At 29.3% G+C, this 24,214-nt stretch overlaps 1 long non-coding RNA gene across 4 annotated transcripts in view; it reads left to right on the top strand.

The window, feature by feature from the left end:
- Positions 1-24,214, top strand: part of LOC107447505 (uncharacterized) — a 278,517-nt gene that overhangs the window by 220,450 nt on the left and 33,853 nt on the right. For all 4 annotated transcript variants that reach the window (XR_011638361.1, XR_001584538.3, XR_001584537.3 and 1 more), the window contains one exon: positions 15,672-15,780. This is a non-coding gene — a long non-coding RNA (uncharacterized lncRNA). The remainder of the gene's footprint in view (positions 1-15,671; positions 15,781-24,214) is intronic.

The following is a 24,214-nucleotide window of genomic DNA, read 5'->3' as shown; positions in this document are numbered from 1 at the left end:
TATTAAAAACTACTATTTATACACTTAATTTAGAAAAAGAATGTATTAAAAAAAATCTCGCTAACTCTGAATATATTTCTTACATTACTTTCAACCCTGTATTGAAAGAAAAAAACGCATAGTAAAATGTTTTTAATTATTATAATAATTGCGAATAAAGAAATTAAAAGTAAGACTAGTACTCTAAAGTTATAAAGTTTTACTTATTTATTTGCATAATTGTAAACATGCAACAAGCGTCATGTTCTTTTTTTACATCAAAATGTTTTATTTATTTTGGAGTCATAAGAAGAAAATTTTTTTAATAATGTTACCGTATTGTTTGGTAAGGATATTTCAGGTTAAACGATATTTGAACCTGTGATTGGGTAGTTTTTCCATTCGTATGGCAGCGGTTTACCGAAAATTCTGGTTTTCAAAATTATATTTCGTATTACCACTTATATGTAAAATATACAAAACTGCAAGAGCAAATTTAACCAAATAAAGGTTTACAATGTATTGCTCTAAAGTATTACCTCATTTAATTAATAAATTACCTCATTTACTAAATTTTATTGCATATTATAAAACCATATTTTATTGCTGGTTTTACTTATATTAAAGTGAAGCATTTGAAAATGCTAATGCATAGTTATTTGAACTTAATAATCACATTGTCACAATATAAAAAAAGTTTACACCATCAAAGACAAAAGAATGCTGCAGATTTAATATAAACAATAATGCTTGAAAGTCATATATCACGAAAAAAATTCTTGCAAAACTACAGTTCTAGTATATGATAATGACATTTCTGATTAAAAAAGAAAATCTGGTTTTCTAAAACCGAAATATGCTCTATTTAATCCATTCATTTGGTAATTTTTCCGTTCAGATGAAAATTGTTCATAGGAAAGTCTGGTTTTCAAATAAAGTGTTTTTATTACCACACATTTAGTAAAAAATGCGTAACTAAAAAATAAATTTAATCAAATAAATAATTTTTTGATTCAACACTAGTTGTAATACCATTGTGTGCTTAGTTTTCCCTCATTATACTTAGTCCTTCTCCATTTGCATTATTCATTAATTCTTTTATTAATTATATTAAATAAATTTTTGTTCTTACTTTAATTACTAAGTCACTTGCATAAGAACACATTTGTGTTGATTTTGATATTGTAAAGATAGTTTTTCTTCCATCAATCGATATACATAAATACATGGTAGCAGGTAATATTAAACAGCACAGCATACTTTTTTTTTGATTAAAAGAGTTCTTCACTTCGCAAAAAAGAAAAAAAGAAAGAAAGAATAGAAGGAACATCATGTGCTTTAAGACTCTTCCCCCCTTTTTTTCTTCTTTCTCTCTTTTAATGTAACATTGAGATTTGATCTCAAAACTACGACAACGACGGACGTACAATTTATTTGGTAAAAGATACAAGCAAATTACATCCAGGTGTATAAATCAATCTTTCAATGGCAAGCCTGTCCCTCCTTTAACTAAGCAAAATAAAAAGTTTCACTTTTTTTTTATCTTAAAGATAGCTATAATCTGTTGTTGTAGAGTTAATGAAGTATGTATGAATGCCAAAGACGGTGTTAGCGTTCAAAGACTGTGTATATCTTTAAGAAATTCAAAAGTATTCACTCCAGATTTCTTGCTGGAAATAATGGCTCTTTGATTTTGGGACCATCTTTTTTCCGTTAGAACTTTTCTACATCCCTTTTTGATCATGTATGTCATTAGCTTAGACAAGATCCGTTATTAAATATACATTAGAGGGGAAAACACGGGCACCCAGCGAAGATTCTTCTACTTATTCCCAAGCGAGCATTAAAAGAAAAAAAAAATACTACATATATATTCACTACATATCTTGTTCCCATTTCCCATTCTTGCTGTTTCACTTGAAGCGAAAGGGAAAAAGTAAGAAAAAAAAATTGTTCAAGCTCCTCCCCGAAGTCAACCAATCTCTTGGTGTCGTGAGATTTTGCAGTCACGATCGTAGAATCAGAATGTACTGATTAAAGAAAAAAGAATATTTCGCGACTGATTCCGAAGTTAAGAGAGTAAATGACATGTGGACCGCGAGATCGTGACTGGAGCGATATAATTGAAACTGTGATGTAGTATGAAAAGGTCGCGGGGATTGTTGAATCCGATTTAATCTTTCGTCTTTTGAATAAATGCTTCGCTCGAATCACCGTTGAGAGATTGAATCCGCTATTTAAATCAAATCCTTGCGTTGAAATAATACCCGTTATTAAGTTATTAAAATGCAAAATAGGAATCGTGCAACTCTTTCTTTTTTTAAAAAACTTTGATATGAATTAAGATTTTTCTTATATCAGATGTTTTGATTGTTTGAATTGTTTACTATTTTCTGTTCTTTAATTTACATTTATTTATTTATTTTCTAACCTAATTCGATATAAGTAAATTGAAAAAGGAACGAATATAAAATATAGGTCATTTAGCTTTTATTAAATAATTCTATTTCATTTCTATTCAACAAGTAATAAGTAAAAGTTAGCTCATACTTTAAATAATAAACAAAAAAATTAAATTTAGCACTTTTACTTTTAATAAATTCTGCGTTCAAAAAATAAAGATAAATTCAAGTTCAAATTAATTATTTCTGCAAAATAAATAAGCAAGAACTCTGTATCCCTTTCGAGACATTTTACTTTATTCGGTTCAACTTTTGCAGGATCAAAGAGTAATTTATGGTATTTAGTTGGAACTTTAAAGTGGTCAAAGTGATGGAATATAATTTTGATAAAAACATTTTAATCAGAAAATGATCAAAAACTAGTACCTTTTAGAAAATTAAATATTTTAACAGTTGCCTAATTCGTTAAGTTGAACTTGTTAAGTTATAAACCTGTCTAACTCGTTAAGTTATAAGCCAGTTGCCTAATTCGTACTACCAGCTCCCTAAATGGTATCTAGAAAATTTGATTAAAATAACTAAGCAAATTATTAGACAATAAATAATCCAAAACAAGTGTTTAGTACTGAACTGTTTCGTGTTATGTAGTGGGTTGTATAACTGTTATGAGTTCATTAAATGGTATTATAAGTTAAAACAGTCACCTGAAAACAAGACAGTTTGTTACCTAGAAAGCCCAAGTATTACATAATTGAAAAACATATAATTATGAAACAAATCATTAGGTTAAATATTTGATAGGTATATCGTTTAGTTATTGTTTAGGTACAACATACAAACTTTTTTAAAAATTTTATCTGCCTTATTTTTTATGAAACAAAGTTCCACACAGCAAATATTGCACTATATCTTAAACTAAGTAAATTTAACACACCAAGCAAACTATTCCTCAGGATTAACTTCAACAATTACGTCATCCTGTGTAGAAGTAGATCTTTGGCTTAATATACACGTAACTTGTTTCGATTCCTTGCTTCAAAGAAAAGTTTTTGTTCTATTTCATTTTATTTTTTTAAATTTTTTTTATTTTAGTTTACTATTTATGATTTTTGAATTATGAATTTGAGGATTTTTGATCTAACTTCTCAAATTCATTTCTAGCTCTTTAATTTTTTCTTTTTCGAGTTTAAACTCAATCAATAGTTTATTTTTCGTCAGGGCTGCTTGTTAAAATCACAGCTCTCGGTGATTAGGTGACAACTTTTTTCCTCTCAGGTTTTGAAATCATAATAATTAAGTCCATTGAAACCTTAAATGCAGATGCAGGCATAGAAGCAGGTTGAATGTCGAAACCTAGTAGACTTGTGATTACTTGTATCACGAGGGGGCTCTTCACTTGAATCCAATTTATTCATCTATATAATTATAATTTCATCTATGGAAAAGTCAGTTTCATTGAAAACTGGTGGGTCAAGATATATTGAATAAAACAACTACTTAATTGAATAAAACTACTTAATTTCATAAAACTACTTAATTTCATAAAACTACTTAATTTCGTAAAACTACTTAATTGCATAAAACAACTTACTACTATCGTACCGCTTGCAGGCCTTGTGAAAACAGTTTTCAGTACTTGCTGCGCAATTATTACTACCAAAAAAATTTATACATAATAAGCCCAATAACTGCATTTTATAATTAAAATATTTCAAATATAAATGGTATGGTTTTTGACTGATAAAAATTTAAATGGGAAAATTAGTACGATTAAGGTAACTTTCCTCTATAGATAATTTGAAAGTAATACAAGTATATTTGTTGAAGAGTAAAATATGTTTGAAAATCTTCAAGAGTTCTTCAATTTTTCTTCTCAGAGGAGTCCTTTTCTTCTTTTTGCATTTGCTGCTCTACGATGTAGATCGTATTGAAATTTATTTCGCAGTATAATTTTGCAGCAATTTCATTCTTGAATTGTTTTTGACTTTCAATGGGTTTTGCAATCATCAACAAACCATTCTTGCTCTTTCCTTTCTTTATTATCTAAGGTTTTATTTGTGACTTTATTAATGGATTCATTCAAAACGTTCTATTCATTTTCTATGCTTGCTTTAACTTCTAGTTTAATTCTATGTTCTTTTTCCTTGGTATAGTCTTCAAGCTGTTAGACACCTTATAATTTTCTAATTCTGTGTCAAAATTTAGATATCACAAGGAAGTGATCCGAGTCACAGTTGGCTCCTCTGTAAGTTCTGACACCTTCAATAGATATTTTGTATATCAGTACATGCTTAATTTGATTACATTCAATAGTCCTTGGAATAATCCTAGTTTCTTTATGTATTGCTTATTGGGGGGAAAGTGCTGACTATCTTTAAATCATTCAAAACAGCCAATTGAATCATCCGCTTTCCATTTTCGTTGGTCTTTGAATGCAGGGAAAAAGGATGAGCAAACGTTTTTGGATGAGGGCAAAAAATCGAGAAATAAAAGTTTGGTGGGTTAAGTAAAAAATTCTAAAATAAAACAGAAAAAATCAATATATAAGTTTTAATTTAAATATTTTATAAGATAATTAAAAGTTCCTTATATTGAAGTTCCAAATGAGATGTACTTGTTTTAAGGAACGAGGCTAAATGCTTGTCTGTTAGTTTACTTCTGAAATGATTTTTTCTAAGATTCATAGTTGAAAACAGTTGTTCACATATATTACATGAAGCAAACATAGTACTGATTTTTTGGGCATAAAATATTAAGTTTGGGGGAAACTAGCTTTTGGTAATGATTTGTAAAACTCAAACTTTGGCATATTTAGAAACAACTGCTTCAGATGGCGCCAATCTACGGCTATTCTATTAGGAGTTTCCGCTTTAAACATTTTACTATTTGAAGCTGTCTATTTCCATCAATTTATATTTTGTAGAACAAAAATAGAAAAATTAAAAAAGTCATCAGTACTTTGTTAAAATAGGAAGAACAAAAATAGCTTCAAACAAAGTAGACAAGAAAATGGATGTATATTGTTTAGATTCGCCCCGGATCGGCAAGTTGAAATTCTATCCAAGAGCCGGATAAATCCTTCCGGTGGGCCACAGTTGGCCGTAGTTTGCCCATCCCTAATGTAGAATACGTCTGCTCACTACTTCTGTATAAAAGTCTTCCCGTCTGATTTTCGTATTCAGATCTCTAAGTACTATTGCACAGTCATTTTTACTGCATGTTTCAATAACCTTTTGTAAATCTGCATAGAGCTGTGTCAACCTTGCTTCTTCCGCTTCTTCAGTTGGAGCATATACATAGATCAGCAATTTTACTAGGGGATAGTAATGTTCGAACATTCCATATGCCAATCCGTAATTCCATATCTCATTTACCAGATTTCAGTCCAAATCGTCTTCCCAAAAACCTTCCGTAATTTCTTTGTACGACTTTCGTAACGTTGTTTTTTCTTCCGGGGCAGGGGTATTAGTCCTACACCCAACCCTCAACCTAGAGGACCAGCTCTCTGATATAATTTCCAGGAGCAATGCACCCGTCTTTCCTCTCAGACACTGAGTACCTATTTTAGTCGCCTCATACAACATGCATAGGCTAAGTTGGGACGATTCTTACTCCTTGGTCACCACTTGGGACTACTCATTGCTTAAGAACTGTTAATTCCTTGACTAAAATTATTTAATTAGATTTACTTAAATTGACAGATAGTTTGTCAGTGATATAAGTGTATTTGTTTAAAAAAAAAAATTCTTTTTTGGCATGATTCTATCAGATGCACGTGAAAGGAACGTAACCTTCAAATTTTCAAGTTAAACTTTCTGGCAAAAAAATATTATTATTATTATTTTCAGAGAAAAGGATGAAAATTCAGCAACAAAAATATTATTTTCAAAATCAGCTGCTCCCTTTTTCACTAAAATAACTAATGCATATTAATTTCTTACCGTTCTGTTTATTTCCCGCAAAATATTCCTTATTGAATGCTCTAATTCTTAATGGAACAAAGGCAGAAGATAAAGCCTATAATTATCCAGCAATAAAAGCATAAATGCTCTTAATTCAATAGACATAAGGTATTATGATTATCTTACCTTATGCCTTAACGAAAAAAGAAAATAAACATACAATAAAAGACAAAAATGATCTTGCGGTCACGTGCCATTTGTAAATCATATAGCCTATCAGTTAGGATAAGCTTACACCTTATATAACGAGGACTATTAACACCGCGGCGATTGAATTTCCACTTGTTGCTATACAAATTGGATGCTATAAAAATAAATCATCAGTCCACTAACTGCTGAAAGAAAGACAGTAGGAGCGCTATAAAGATTGTCTCAGCATTTAACTACAAAAGAAAGAAGCACGTTCAATGGCGTGCGGAACGTCAGTAAATAACGGAAGCACTTCTTCTTTTCCGTATCTTTTCTTAGATTTTTTTTTTCATTTTGAGATATGCTTTTTTGTGATTAATTTTTGGAGGTTATCAACTGTAGCATATTAAGTACATCGCTTAAAAAACATGAGATCGTTTTGACTTTTATACAGATAGATATTATGGTTTTATACGAGTTTAAATGTCTTTCACACACGCGACAGTTTTGTTTGAAACGATAAAAATATTTATACATATTTTTATACTAAAAATGGGTTTTTAAAGTTGTTAATAATTGAACTCAGAATAAAAAATATGTACTTTAAATAGTTATTTTTACTTACTTACCAATCGATCAAAATGAAATGGTTACTCTTTTTTTCTTTCTTTTTTTCCCATCTGCACGGTTAGACATTGAAGCCATAATATTTGCTTTTAAGTTGAATAATAATGTCGTGTAGATTATTTTCCTGTTCTAACATTAATGTGGTAGAACTTCTGACAAATTTTGTAAAACTAAATTAATTACAATTTGAACGTCTCCCTTAACTGTTCAAAATTTTGAAAGCATGTTGAACCTTGCTATTGTTCAAATTTGATACAAATTAATAAGGTGCTAAATTAAATCAAGTTTCTATGATAGTTGAACCGTAATATTTAGTAAAGTAAGCCTTCTTAAACTTGGTTACACAACAATATGGTGAAACTTCTTTCACAAAATTTTTTTTTTTCCTTTTGAGATATGCTTTTTTTGCTATTAATTTTTGGAGACTATCAGCTGTAGTATGTTTACTATATCGTTTAAAAAACATAAGATCGCTTTGACTTTTATACAGATAGATATTACGGTTTTAGGCGAATTTAAATATCTTCTACCCACGTGACAGTTTTGGTTGAAGCGATAAAAATATTTAAAAATATTTTTATACTAAAAATGGATTTTTAAAGTTATTAATAGTTGAACTTTGAATAAAAAAAATAGTTATTGTTACCTACTTACCGATACAATCAGAATAAAATGGTTACAATGCGTGCCTTTTTTTACTTCACTCTTAGAGATATTGGAGGATGTTGAATCATAATATTGAATCATATTATCATGCAAATTATTTCTTCTTGAACTTGTTTATATAGTTCAACTTCTTACAAATTTCATGAAACTTAATCTGTTACAATTTGAACCTTTTTTTTTTCTCTTAGCTGTTAGAAGCATTTTAAGTATGTTGAACTACAATATCGTCTCGAATTTGGCACAACTTAATAAGGTATTAAATTTAATCGAGTTATTATTATCGAGTTTAACACCTTATTTGGTTGTAGCAAATTTGCACTATATGGTACCCATATTGTGGTTCAACATTGAAATGATCTTTCTGAGAGTATATAAATTTGTCTTGCAATTGACAATCATAATTTGTACTGACATTTTGAAAGTAATACTTCATGATAAGGAATAAATATTTTACTGATGTTCTTCATATTCATAAAATAAATTCCTGTTTATTGACGATAAAGATGATAATAATCTGTATAAGATATATTATTTTCATTTATATATAATTATAGAATTTATATATTATATTAATGATACAAAAACTAGAGTTTATATTTGTTCGCCTCTATGCAACGATCAGTTTAGAAACGTCTAGCACATTTAATTTAAAGCATAAGAATTAAGAATTCTAACTCCAATTTCTAAATTTTGTCTTTTTATAAAGCGGTGATATTTAAAATTTTTTTTAAAAAAAATACTGTTTTTTATATATACTTGAAGGTAAAATTAGATTTTTAACTATAATTCTTATTAAAGCATAATAATAATATTTATTTATAAACAAAGAGTGTAGGATTTCATAACTTCATCAATCGATGAGCTAAAAATATTTTTATTAAAGTCAATAACACTGTTGATTGCTTAAATAAAATTTTCGACTTTTAATTAATAATTAGTAAATTTTTGTTTAATGTATGTAGAATAAAATTTTTAATTAGGTACAAAAGTTCTATTCCGTTTTAATCGCAGTTACTTATTATATGCCTACATGTAAATTAAGTTAGAGGCTATAAATCATATTCCTGTTTATTATTCATAATCAAAATTAAATATTTACGGAAGTTAAATATTTACAAAAAAATGACTAGGACTTCATTATATATTAATCATAACTCAATGACACTGTCAAATGCTTATTATATGTGTTTCGTAAATTTAAATTATTTAATTACAAATAATATACGAATATTTAAGTTTTTAAATAGGATAAAAAGTTAAGTTAGGCGTAACAAAGTTAAGTTAAAATTCAAAAGTTAAGTTAGGCATAAATTATCCAATGCATCGAAAATAATGATTCAACAAAGATCGCAGAAAATGAATAATGAGAAACATGTTTATGTTATATAATGAATCAACATAATTTATGATATAAAAAAACTAATGATATTTGAAAATAAATTATATTAAAGACACTGATGCAGCATAAATTAAAACAATATAAGCAATATTTAAATAGTTGATTTTAAGATTAAAAAAAAAGGAATTTGTGTGTGTAAAAAAGGGGAAAGGGCGTTATATATAGACTTATAAAACGTACTAAATCGAACAACTCGCTATTGAGAAAAATGTTTCGAACTATTGTTTTATAAAAACTCTTTTTATCAATATTTGTATTATCTGTTGAGATCTTGTAACAATTTTAAAAATTGGTAATTTTATGAGTACATTATCAATTGATTATATAATTCAAATTTCGATATTTTTAAAAATGAAAATAATTTACACTCGGCATTAGTTGTGAATTTTTAATTACTAAATTTCGAAGCCCTTTAATCAAAACGTTTTACAAAATATTTTTCTACTGTTGTGATTTTTAGCAAATAAACGAAAAATTCATAAAAAAAAAGATAAAGTTTGCAAATATTAAATTTTTTCAGGCAATTTTATCATTTGTTAAGAATTTCTAAAACTTTTTTTGTTGATAGTTTGACCAGCTTTTATCAAAATTTATTATGTCTACGATTTTGAAGTAGACAAAACAGATCTCAATAGTTATGAAAAAGATTTAAAAATTTTTCTGTATCCTTTTCATTGACATAAATTATTGATTTAAAAGATAAACGGTTTTAATTCCCTATTTATAATCTTGAAGATTTCAACGATAAATTGCATGTTGGTATACATATCTGTACTAAAAAATATCTTCAGCAAATGTACACGTTTTCAAGCTTCTAAGTGGTAAATAAAAGCAATAATAATAATAATAAATAAATAATAATAATATTAATAATAAATAAAGATAATGCGGTATTCGATACACCCATAAAAGAATTGATAAAAATGCCTTCTTCTTTTTACATTCTTTTTTTCATAAAACCTTTAGACCTGATTAAACGAAGCGGTTTATAAGAGTCACGCATTGGCATGGATAATCAATTGCAGCATTAAATATGTTTAAAAAAAATTTATGAAAAAATATATATAAAAAGAGTGACCGAAATTTAAACTCTTTTAAACGTCCACAACTTTCTTCTAGTTTGTCTAAATGATAGCCCGAGGGATTATTCAACTTATACGGCACAGAAATAACAACTTCTAGTTACACAACTACGTCTGATATATTTTTTAAGTACCATTTGTAGTTTGTCTAAAAGATGTTTAGGTGTTTTCTACTGCAAAATTGTTACATTAAAATTTTTTTTTTGTCTACAACTTCCACTCTATCGAGGAAATATTCAATCGATGCATCTTGAGACTAAACATCTACACAAATATACAAGCATTATCCCGTGATCGCATCTTACATTCTACAGGCAAAATAAGGGAAGCAAGTGGGTAATATCAGTATAAATAGGCTTCGGTTCCCTTCTATAGCACAGAACTAAAACTTATTCATAGATATCCAAGCATGTTCTCATATTCACAACTTCGAGACAGACTATGAAAAACAACGAGGTAATATCAATATAAATAGGCTACTGTACTTCTTTATAATAATGACCCTTATGCAGCACAGAACTAAAAATAATAGATATCCAAGCATGTTCTCGTATCCACAACTTCGAGACAGACTAAGGGAAACAGCGGGGTAATATTCGAAAAATAGGCTTCGGTACCCTTTTGCAATGATGATCCATTTACAACACAGAATGAATAACCATACATTAATATCCAAGCATGCCCTCATATTCACAACTTCCAGATAGATTAAGGGAAATTAGTGGGTAATATAAGTATAAATAGGCTTCTGTACCTTTCTATATTAATGCCTCTTGTACAGAACAGAACTAAAAATTATTCATAGATATCCAAGCATGTTCTCATATCCACAACTTCGAGACAGACTATGAAAAACAACGAGGTAATATCAATATAAATAGGCTACTGTACTTCTTTATAATAATGACCCTTATACAGCACAGAACTAAAAATAATAGATATCCAAGCATGTTCTCATATCCACAACTTCGAGACAGACTAAGGGAAACAGCGGGGTAATATTCGAAAAATAGGCTTCGGTGCCCTTTTGCAATTGTGATCCATTTACAACACAGAATGAATAACCATACATTAATATCCAAGCATGTCCTCATATTCACAACTTCCAGATAGATTAAGGGAAATTAGTGGGTAATATAAGTATAAATAGGCTTCTGTACCTTTCTATATTGATGCCTCTTTTACAGAACAGAACTAAAAATTATTCACAGATATCCAAGCATGTTCTCATATCCACAACTTCGAGACAGACTAAGGGAAACAACGGGGTAATATCCGTATAAATAGGTTTCGGTACCCTTTACACCGCAGGAGGTAACAAAAGCTGCTTATTCACCACATAAAAACGAAACTCAAAGGGGTGGGTGCCGAAAAATATCGCAAACAACTCGTTAATAACTCTTTCTATTGTCATCAGCATCTTTTAAGCAAAGGATAAAGGGAGCAGATGTCATTTCTTAGTCTCACATTTCGCTTTATGACATATTGACATGGGTGGTAAAACGATGGGTTGCTCGTTTCGTGTTAAATAAAATAAATTGCCTGTTTTCTGGGCGTAAAAAGTCATACCTAGGTGATGAGAGTATAAAAAATAAATGTGAGAGGTGGGAGAAAGTTAGAAAATATTGCATTTTTTCGGAACTACTGCTATGTACTGTCTTGGGGGTAGAGGGAGGTATGTAGAGAAAAAAGATAAAAAAAAAGAATCAAAGATTAGGATAACACATTTTCAAGACTGATAACTACAGCTAATACGCATGACTGAGTATTCGACAAGTAGCCCATAAAAAAGAATTATGGCCAAAAGGTGACAGATAAAGTACTCAAGTAATATACCTGAGGGGGGGATTGCAGCAATTACTTGAATCAACAGGAGAGGCGTGTTTGATTTATAGACTTCAAAGTTGGGAATAATAGATATCGTAGAAATATTAATATTTTTCTTTAACCGCGAAACAAATCTCTTTAGTAAATTCTTCAATTTAAATTTTTGTTTTTACGAAAGTGCACTGGTGGTTTATTTTCCTTTTTCAATGAATTTTTTGAGTTATATTAGTTTATGTATTGACAGTAAACATTATCAGACATTTTGAAGATTTAAAAATATGTTTTATTGGGCATTGATGTAGCTGTTATGATTCATTAAGAAAAAGCACTGTCTTGGCTCTTTTAAAATTACAAGTTGCATCTGTCTGTTTCTTAGAGAATCGACTTATTCCTGACAATAACAACTAATAAAATCTTTATGGACTTACATCGAAAATTATATTGAAATTTATATTGAAATTAACTGCACGATTTAACAGATGATTCGAAGCTAAGATAATAACATCAAAATAAATTTCTTCAAATAACAGCCACCACTCTTAATTTTAAAACCATTTTTCTGATTTATCACGATTACACTGCAAATAATTACGAATAATAAAATTAATTCATTAAATGAAATATGAATGATAATGAGAGGGAAATTATTTATATTCATAAATAATAGTCAATCATAAAAGTAATTAGTTTAATAGATGTATTTAAATAATGTTTATTTTAATAGGTATTATATAGAATATTTTCTCAAAAAGTTTTTATCATAATTAAGAGGAATAAAATTAATTTATTCTCAAAGTGATTACTCTTCAAATAAAATTCAGAATTGCAAAAAAAAAAAAAGTTTTTTGTTTTTGTTTTGACACTGCTTTACTTAAGGTCGTAACATTACTATACACACTTTGGATTAACAAAATCAAATAATTCAATAACTTTTTTACTCTTTATTAAGTACAATTTCATCCGCAAAGACGTGAACTAGGGTAAGCTATTCAGATTTTTATATAACCTACTAAAGTATCTTAAATTACACAGTTAAAGTTGTCAAACTATATCTTGTTGGTGTTAGCAAAATTTTATATATCTTAATGTTAAGTCTCAGGAAAATTCAGGAGATGTAAAAGAGAGTTAAACATAAATAATTATTTGAATTTGGCAAATATTAATCCAAATTGATAAAATATATATGGTTAAATATATTGATATATAGTGAATGTTTCATACTAGGCATTTCAAAATTACTTCTTTATACTTTTGATAAAAATAATTTAAGTTTAAAAATCCGGCTACGTAATTGAAATACTGAAAGCATCACTACAACAATTGCAATTTAAAAATGAGAGACGGGGAATAATCATTAAAAAATGTGTGATTGTTAGTAATTAGACAGTTTAATACAGCTATTTCATTTAATTTTGGAAATATCATAGGAAACTGTACAGTTACTCGTATGGAAAACTCTATGTTCGATATTATCATTACATTTATCTCAGTTTTTCTGATACACGTATTAGAAATGTATAAATGGATTTAACTTGCTTCAATATTGGTTTGAGAAAAAGTAAAATAAACATTCAAGTTTATTTAAATTTTTAATCATTAGTTCAACTCTTGGCAGTGCAGCATTCCCATTTACTTACGATAATTATAAATTCTCATTAAGAGTGACCTTTAGATTTTAATGGACATAGAAGGTCACCTTCTTGCTCTGCATCAGCGATAATTGGCCATGACCTCCTAATTTAAGCTCTATCGATTGTACACAGACGCTTCTGTATAATGATGTGGACATCTTGTCCGGACAGAGAAGAGGAGGAATGGCAAACAACAATCTATTTTGATGATTGGTAACTATCTGTCTCATCATCCCTCCTCTCCCAGAATCGAACCCATTCCATTGTCATCCTTCCCAACCCCCAATCACCCCACATTCGACGTGACCTGCATTTTACTTTTCCTATTGGATTACATGGTGGTTACAATGCTTGGAACAAGGAATTACCATTCCGACCACCCCCAACCCCTTAAATCTTCATCTGCATTGATATTGGCAGGAATTATTGATGGCACTAGATAAAGGCAAGAAACAGAATGACACAATCCCTAGTCACGCGTACATGACACGTGTTACAGATGTCGTCTGGTTACTTACCAGAAGTCCAGACTTGAGTATCATCTAATTCCCTTTCTCGTTTGTTAAGGGTAAAAGGGGGTGGTCAATCTCATATTTTTGTCTCCTCAGTATCCACAGCTGTAAGAAAAAAAATTTCAGCAAAAAATGGGTTTTCTGGATTATTCTGCATAAGATTAATGTCAAAAGGAACGCCGGAATCGAGTGATTGAGGATACTCATTCAGGATAGCGCACTCATTTCAAGCAAAAAACTTATCACAAAAGAAGCCTAACAAAATATTTTAAAATCTAAATGCAGTTAATATTGTTAAATGAAAAAAAAATAATTTATATTAAACAGTATAGAACGTTATTCAAAGGACAGCAGAACTTATGAAAATTCTGAAATGAATTTAACTGAAGTTAAAATATGTTGTTCATTTCTAAAACCCCCATGTAAATTCTCCTTAATTATGAGTTTCTAACACCATTTTTTTTTCTTCATGCATTGGGAAGATTAAGGGCAACTTCTGAGTCTAAAAAATATCTAAATGAATCTAAAAATCGATTGATTTCTGTCCCGACGAGTTAGAATTACCCATGTGTGGCCCAACATTTTTACATACGTTCAACAAGTAGGATCCTCAAAAATCAATAGTGTGTGAGATAATGAGCATAATGTTCTATTAAATTTTTTCTTAAGAATTTGGATCTCTTGTCTACTGAGACTATCACGATCTATCTTCTATAATATTTGTGCCACTCTTTTTAAAAATCTATCTTAATTTGAAGTAACCAATGAATCTGCAGTATAGATGAATCTGCAGTAGGGAAATACCAGAGATACATTTTACACTGATAAAAAATAACTTCCTGTTAAATTATAAAGTGATTCATATTTTTCATAACCTTGGTAAAAGCAGTGTCTCAATTTGGTCGTTAACATGGTTTGCCTTGAAGAATTATATTTTATTTTATAACCCACGCTGAACAACCGATCAAATTTTGAGTTTACGACTATCAATATTCAACTCCGTCTCGTTGCAATTTTGAACATAATCTGGAAGATAAGGGAACAACTGGATGAAGCTTGGAGTAACTAGCCTTCATGGAGGACTTTTTGATGGAACAATCCCGCATTTGCCCTACGTGGCGCGAAAACCTCTCACGGTTAGCCTGAGAGCAAGGCGATTTTAACCAATGATCTGTCAATCACTACAGATATTTCACATCAACATTGTGACCAGTGAGTGCCGGGATCAGAATTCGTACCAACTAGCCAGCTTTGGAACTCGAACCAGGGTCATCTCATTAGAAGAGGACTGCTTTATCCCTTGAGCAGCCACTCTGAAGTACTATATTCAATATATATATTATGTGCAATCATTTGGTCTGGGAATTTTGCTAATGAGAGTTCATTATTCAAGTGTAATATTTGATGTAATCTGTGATTTATTCAGAGTTATTTTATAAGTATTTTCTTCCTCAGGTATTGGAAAAAATGATTCTTGAATTCTTGAAACAATATGGATTGGACTTTATTCCAATATCGTAAAGCAAAACAGCGAATCTACACACTTTATCATATTCATTGTTTGGTAAGTGGCTAAATTGTTTTCTTGAGTATCGAAGTGTAGAATATTTTTAATAGCTAATCAACTAATCTGCTAAGCAACAAATAGTGTTTCTCAATGTACGATGCTTGTTAAAATAAATTTATTCAAATAGAGTGTTACCTCAAAAACGTTTCGTGGCAGGCCCCACGCAAAATATTTGCCACCTTGCCAACTGCAGTAAAATCGTAAATTTGGCGAATAAAATGGTGTTTTGGCGAAAGTATTGGTGAATGATTTAAAAAATACGTTAAAATAAACTTTACTAAACAAATCAGTAGTTTTTATTCTATTTCAGTAATTTTCGGATGATGAACCACATAACCAAATAGAATTGGGTTCAAGTAATTTAAGCTTGAAACAAATTACCGTAAAATAGTTTTCTATGGAAAAAAATTAACCATAAAAATTTTAACGATTTGCATTTGGCAAAGACTTTCGGAAATAGAATACTTTTAATAATTAGCTAATTAAAAAAAATAGGGATAGCAAATTTACAGATTGGATTTGTTTTTATTTAAGATACTATTTTAATCATTCCCCTAGCCATTTCATTGATGGAATAAGATTTGCATTTATATTTTATCAGACTGATAGGCCATGTATATTGTATATATAATATTTGAAGATAAATATATTTTATTTGAGGAAATTCATCTTCTTATTAGTGAAGGGCATTTTTAAAAAATTGAATACATTATATAAAAATGTATTCAAAGAAAATATATTTTTGTAATCAAAATTATTCAGATTTTGGATCACTAATTATTTGAACTAATTAGACATACTTTTAACTAGCTTCTCTGTCAATTCTTCTCTTACTTCCCTTATTTTTTTAAAGTGTTCGTACAAGTGTTTTGTTACGTCATTTATTTATCAGAAGCTACTCAGAATTTTATAGCGGAAGCAAAATTAACGCTTTAGCGTTTAAATATTATTTTTAAAAGTTAATTATTACTTTGTTTTGCTTACTTTGATACATCAACATTTCAAACATATGCATATGGGATATATTTGATAGGCTAATATGCTGGATAGGAAAAAGGCTGTAAACAACGTTAATGATGATAATGAAGGCCAATATGCTCATGAATCTTTGCGAAGTAGCTTTTGAAAAATTCTTAATTCAAGTATTAAATGATGTACACTTAGATTTATGTACTTTTATTTAGTAAATTCTTTCCCAATGATCGTACAAGTTGGTAGCTATGACATTACACACAACCAACTTCTTACTGTTTTAGGGAACTTAATGTTTAAAGTTGTAATAAGTTTTATGCTCTGCCACTTTATTTTTGATTACAGAAATTTGCTTTACAATGATTTTGACCACCACTTAACATAAGCAAACAATTATCTAAAACCTCATGAATGTGTTGTGAGGTTCAGCCAAGATTAAGCAAGTTTGCCTTAATAGTTGCATCGCTACAAGCTAATAGGGTATGAGTGCTATCCGGTTAGCATCTATGCTATTATATGTAAATTATATGCACCTTATGTATATTACCAAATAAGGAACTAACTTTGGCATGAACGTTTTTCAAAACGATCATCTTGAAGATCATTAAAATATTATCTTGGAAAGAAGAAATATTCGTGTTTATCATATTTTATTCATAATATAAATATCTTTTTTTAAATCATAAATTCAATATTAGAGTATTTTTAATTCAATATTGGAATATTTTTAGTCATTGGAATGTTTTAAAACTCAGAAAAAGTAGCTAATTTTTTTGTTGTTAATTCGTGTTTCACTAAATGTGTGTAATAGTTTAAAATATTTACAAAAGTTTATTACTGAAACTTACAACACTAGTAACAGAGCCGTAGTGGCTCAGGGGATAAAGTGTAATACTCCCAATGAGATGATCTTGGTTCGAATCCCAGCGGTGGCTGGTTGATACGAATTTTGCTTCCGGTACACACCGACCACAGTGCTGATGTAAAATGTCCTCAGTGGTAGACGGAGCGGTGGTTAGAATCCCTTTACGAAGCTACGTTTCGAGGTAATCCCCTAGCAAGGTTATGTTTAATCCCCTTGCATTTTCGAGGTTCTCCTCTCAACGCAAATGTGGGTTAGTTCCATCAAAAATCCTTCACGAAGGCTAATTTATCCCAATGCTTGATCTAGGAGTTTCCTTGCCTTCTGGATTAGGTTCAAAATTACAAGGCTGCTGAGTTGAATATAAATAGTCTTAAATTTGTGTCGGCTGTTTAGGAATGATCTGTAGCCAAAATATTTAAAAATGCGAAATGGAAAATTATAAATTGGGGAATAGTTATTCAGAGATTAGGAAATCAACTATTTTGTATTTATTTCACTTTTTAAAAGTAAAACAATTTTTTTTTCTTGGAGATTTTTCTTATGTCAAATATTCTAGAATTCATTTAAGAAATTGCATTTCTAAGATTCCTTTCTCGAAGTTAAAGAGCACACGCACATGGAAAAGTTATTAAATGTGTTTCTCTGGCTTTATCATCCCCATACATTTGAGCCCCCCCCCACCTCCAGGTAGAACTCTAAGTTCGAACTATGCATGATGAGTGAGGTAAGAAATTCTTATTAGGAAACTCACGAGACTTAGCGTGCAATCAGAAACACATTTTAATTAATTAAATGCGAAATAAATTATTTCTTGATTTCGAAGGAAGCTCACAAATTTTCTTATGCATTAAATTTTTTATTCGCTTTTATATAAAACATATTCGTTTGTTTCAAGACTTTAAAAGTTTTTGAATAAATTTGAATGAAATTCCGTTTGAGATTTCAAACGTTTCATTCCGTATTCATGTATAAAGAATATTTTGAATTCCACATATAAACTGGAGTTAAAAAAGAAAATAGAAGAACCTGAATTTAAATTTATTATTTTTAAAATTCAGCCTGTACCGACATTTTATTTTTTATTGCTTTGATGCTCATTAAAAAATTAATTAGTTAGATTAGTTCTGTTCTTCTATGATTATTTAAATAAAGACATGTTCGAAACGTGTCTGCGTGTAAAAAATGACTTAAATATTACTTTAATCATTTTTAATGACAATTTCACTGATTAAAATAAATTAAAGAACTTAATAAAATTCATTTCTACTTGCATTTTCTATACTTGCATTTTCTATACGCATTATAACACTTAAAATTACTTAGAGGAATTACTTAGAGGAACACTTAAAATTACTTAGAGTTTCTACAAAATCCTTTTGTTCCTTGAGAATGGGACGGACCCCCAATGAATTTTGACCTTTGTTCAGAATTGGATGTAGTTAACCTTTGCTGCAATGCAGCTTTCAAGTGAAACTTATCGGGCCTTATTCTTAGTTAGGGTATGAATCTTCAGTAAACAAATAATAAAATAATAATATGGCTAAAAAATTTTTTTACAACTGTAATGACCAATAAAGAAGCATGAAAATCAATCAGTTTTTGTGAGAAAAAAAGACATTTAACATAACTGTGATTACTATAAAGAAAATTTAATTTAAAAATACATAGTTTAGATTTTAGTTTTTGTGGATCTTGAAAAATTTTAATGTTTAACTCACTAAAGAACTGGCAGAAATTTTATTTTTAGCGCATGTCTTAAATGCTTAAAAACATGGCAAGGCTGAGTTAAAAGGATCAATTACTCCATTTAAAAATAATACATAGTGGTGGGCAAAAAATATCATGAAATTTAATAACAATTCCTCATATAGTCCTTTTTTTTAAGTTAATAATTTTTTTTTTTTTTTTTTGGTCAGACATAATGTACAATGCCACACCGAATTTCAACAAAGATACTTTAATATTAGCAATAATATGCAATAACTGTAATATTGAAAATAATGTCACGCCTGTTATTAATTGACTGGTAATATTATTGAGTTAAATAAATAGATCATTTTTTTAAATAACAAAAATCATAATTTATTCAACTATACATGGCAAAGTAAGAATTCAAGCATGTTTAAGTATGAAACAATTAAAAATATACGATAAACCTAGTAATGTAAAGTCTAGAAATATGGTCTGTGCATGAAAAACACCAATACTAAAAAAAATGGTAGCAGTAAATATTTGCTTATACCGAAAGGATATTTCTATCTGTAGCTCACTTCTTAAGCTTTAAAAAGCACTGCGATTTATTTCTTTATTTATCGTTAANATTAATCATTTTATGTTATTTATTTACCTAAATTTTATTCTCTAATTATTATTCTAAACAAAACGCTCTTTCTCACACTTTAATACTCACATCCTGTATTTCAATCAATTTTTTGCTTTAAATCATGTATTAGTTCGTAATTTTGATTTTTCCCTTTTATTGAACTGCGAAAGATTTTTTCCCTTGACCTATTTAATAGATGAATTGTAATTATTCAGATTTCCCTTATTCCCTAAGACGAAACATATTACGGATTTATTTTGCAAGATTTTCCGAATTTTTATCCGGGAGCACTTCGGTTTGTGTGTCGCTTCGTTATTCATTCTCTAAATATGAATGTTAAAAGAAATTAGTCCCCCCTAAATAGTACTTTTTTTCTCTTTCTCTTTTAATTTCTTACTTACTTCTTTATTTTATTTTTATTTTAGAATATACGTATCCTTTTATAGTTGTAACTTCTATGCCTAAGCATGTGTAATTTGAAGGGTGATAACATTAACATAAACAAAACAATTAAATTGCTAAATTTGATGCCAAATCTATTGCCGAAAATAAATTGCCCAACGATAGGTACAATCTTCTAATTTTGATAGGGGAAAAATATATTCAATTTAATTTCGATTATTATGAATTAATTATTATATGATAAATGAACGCCAATTATTGTTTTCTTTTAATCTTATTAAGAAGAACATCATTAAAGCGAAACTCCAAACAACGTTCACCGAGTTGATATTTAGATTTAAATCGAAGCTGCAATGTTTTCCTTTGTAAACAGCAGTTGTTCCAACCAGTTTCCTATTTGAATATCGAAGTTGCCAACCTTCACCAGCAAAATTCTCTGAATAACACGCAAGAATTCAACACGCGCTTTTGTCTGGAACAACTCTCCAGCGTTCGTAAGCCGGTTAATTCGGAGTCCATTATAGAACTTCGTTACGCGGCGTATTATTCAAATGATGTGTGATTGATGAGGACCAGAGTTACCGAAAGTGGTACCGAGTATTCCGCACCGAAATTAATCGTTCTAATATGAAAATTAAGTGCAGCACCGGACCCTCTTGATGATATTCAGAATATATTAAATTGAACATGAAGGATGGATTAAGTGCCTAAGTTTGGAGTTAGACTATGTTTAATGTGTGTTGGCTTTTAACTAATTACGAATACCAAGCAGTTTTGTTAAAAAGATCAAAAGGTGAAAATTTCGGTAAAGAATATACTCTGTTCTTAATTGCTGTCAATGGAGTGATTAAAGAGCTGTCTTATAGCAATTAGTAACATGGAAATTTTCATAGTATTGCTTAGAATTAAGATTCAATGCTTAATACACCTTCGTAATATTCATTTTTATATGTTAAATAATATAACGTGATTGATGTTGAGTATTTTTGAAAAAATGCATTTCCCTTTTACATGCATATAAGTTTTTATGTATGCTATTTCTTCCTAATCTCAGCTATTCTTTAACACTAAACATGCCATAACTGGTCAAATTATCCTTCAAGAGCTTTTGTATGGAAATAGCGCTCGTCATTTTTGTATATTTGAGTTCATGACTTTTTCCAACAATTACATACAGTTAATACTCAATTATTATTTTCTTAATATTTCGTTTGTTTCGAATAATACTTGTCGTAAACCTATTTCTACCACAATCAGTCATTTGACCGAGAGAACAATTTATTGCTTTATAAGGTGATCTGATCAGAAATGACGATGTAATGCGTGTTCAACGTATTGCATTCGATTAGTTGCACATTTCTGCAAAGACGGTTGCGTAGTCAGTTCAATCAGAATAACTGCGAATTCAAATTTCAAGAAAGTACCTAAAAGTTTAGATTGGAATTTTCGTGTAAGAAAAAGTGACAAAAACTTAAATGTTTTGGTAAGTAGCTTATATTTTATTTTGATAGCTTTACTTCATTTCTAACAAGCATATTAATTATAACTAAAATATCAATTATAAGAATAATTATAAGAATTATAGTAATAATAATCATTAGAAGAAATATGTTTGCGAAAAATGTACAATTGAAGCACCTTGTATATGTAAAAAATGAGTTGAGCAATGAATTAAAAATTATTATGCTTTGTATTTGTAATACATAAAAATTGGCAATATGCAATTTTTTTTAAATATGAAAAAGTTTTTTTAGTTTATTTAATTCCTAGCATCCATATTTCATACATTCAATCAAGAAACATAAAGTCCTGGCTGTGGTGGAAATAGGTATATATTACGTGTTGGTACGTTTAGTGTTAAGCTACGTTTAGCTAATTTTCCAAAAAAACGTATAAGTTGGGAGACCTGTACATGTAAATTAGTGGATCATAAGGAAATCTATTAACCCTTTCAGAAACAGCAAATTTTGATTGAGAATTTTAGTCAGGCAAAACAATAGCAAGTGCGACTAAAATCTAAGTGAAGTGGCATACTTTAGCTTGCTGTTGTTTAAAGAATAGTAGTTGCTTAACGTTTAATCTACATTTCTACACTGCCTTTTCAAAAACGTTTCTGAATAATTAAGAAGCATTTTTCTGTAAAATTCTGAAACATTTCCAATCATTTCTTGTAGTTTCGGAATTTTCTTCCTTAATAATTCAGAAACTCTTGCGGGCTAGGCTACCTACAATGTCAACCGTCATTTATCAACAGATACCGCAATATAGAATAGAGTTAAAATGTCTTATATACTGAAATTTAATAGTTGTAGTGGTATCTGTGCTACATTCTGAAACTGAATCGGTGTCAATGCGATTCATCTTCCTACGTTTGAAAATGAATGTTTCTCAATTAAACGGAAACATGATATTAAATGAAATTCTCTGACATTCTCGGAAACATTTTGATTGAGTCAAAATTGGTTTCGGAAATTTCTTTGCTAAGTAGCGGTTTATAACATTTGTTGCATTCGTGTTGCCAGACTGGCTGCACTGCCACGGAAAGGGTTATTGAAATTTGAAATTATACGTTTTAACTAAATAATGAAATATGAGGATTCTTTGCAGTTTCTTAAAAAAAAAGAAGAAAAAAAAGGTCAAATAAAGCTGTTAAGATTTGTTTACTATAGCTTGAATGATTTGGCTGATTACCAAGAGACCTGTAAATACATCTGTAAAAGAAAGTGAATTGTATAATGCAATGTTTTATTTCTCTTAATATTAGAAGAAGTGTTTAAATCATGTCTCAATCATCTCCCTCCCTTAGTGTTTTCTTAATTCTTATTAAAAATTTAGTTATGATTTCATGCTTGCATGAATGAAAGAAATAGGTTTTATTTTTGGCAACATCTTTCTGTAGAAATTTTCTGAAATTAATGAATAATCAGGTCACAATAAGTTTTAGAAGACCACACCCTTGGAAGTTGGACACTTTCCAAACCTTTTGCTTTATTCTTGATCAAAACAAAGAAACAATGCTTCGAAGAAAAAAAAATCAAGAAGAAAAAATGGGTGTTTTGATTAACGAGAAAAGTTTTGAAAGACCTAAAAAAAGATTATTATTAGTTATAATTATTTTAAGGTGTAAAAAGAAGAGACAGTTATTGATGAAAAGTTGCTATTGTGATTGAAGCGATTTAAGATGATTAACGGGACATTTTTGAGTTTCTAGGCTTTGCTGACTTCGGAGAGAGATTTTTTCTTTCTCCTGAGTAAAAAAGACTTTTTTTTTCATGGTTTCGTAGATATAAGGTGCTAAGATTGGCATGGTATTTTCTATATTTATCTGTTTGTTTCTTTTTGATTTATTTAACTCTAAACTAACTTTATTTAACTCTGTGGTCTAAAAACTTTACCTCTTATTTTTGACTATAATATAAACCATTAAAATTTTGATAGTTTTTGTCTCCTAAGCAAAAAGTTTTTAGTTTGAAAAATATAAAGACAAAGCAAATTATTACGTTACGGATAAACATGCGATTGGCACAATTCTCTTGGATTTACGTGACTAAACGCTTTTATCAAAATTTTTTGCCCATAAAGAGTTAATTATAATATTTGCTTCCGAATTTTAATGATCTATTTAAAATAAAATGTGAACAAACAATGGCAAATTCAAAGCAGATTGTTATAATCATTTGTTGAGATTTTTTTAAATATTTTTTACAACGATGCAATTTATTTTATAATGATCAGTGAAGAATACGAAAAAAAAAGAGAAAAAACACCCTTTTAATTTGCGTAAGGGCCGCTCTCGTAAACACTTAAAAGGGGTATATATATATATATCTATATATATATATATATATATATATATATATAACACATCT

This window comes from Parasteatoda tepidariorum, chromosome X2, assembly GCF_043381705.1.
Source record: "Parasteatoda tepidariorum isolate YZ-2023 chromosome X2, CAS_Ptep_4.0, whole genome shotgun sequence".
NCBI classification, from domain to species: domain Eukaryota; kingdom Metazoa; phylum Arthropoda; class Arachnida; order Araneae; family Theridiidae; genus Parasteatoda; species Parasteatoda tepidariorum.
The sequence above is the reverse complement of the archived record's forward strand: the minus strand, read 5'-3'. Positions and strand labels throughout refer to the sequence as shown.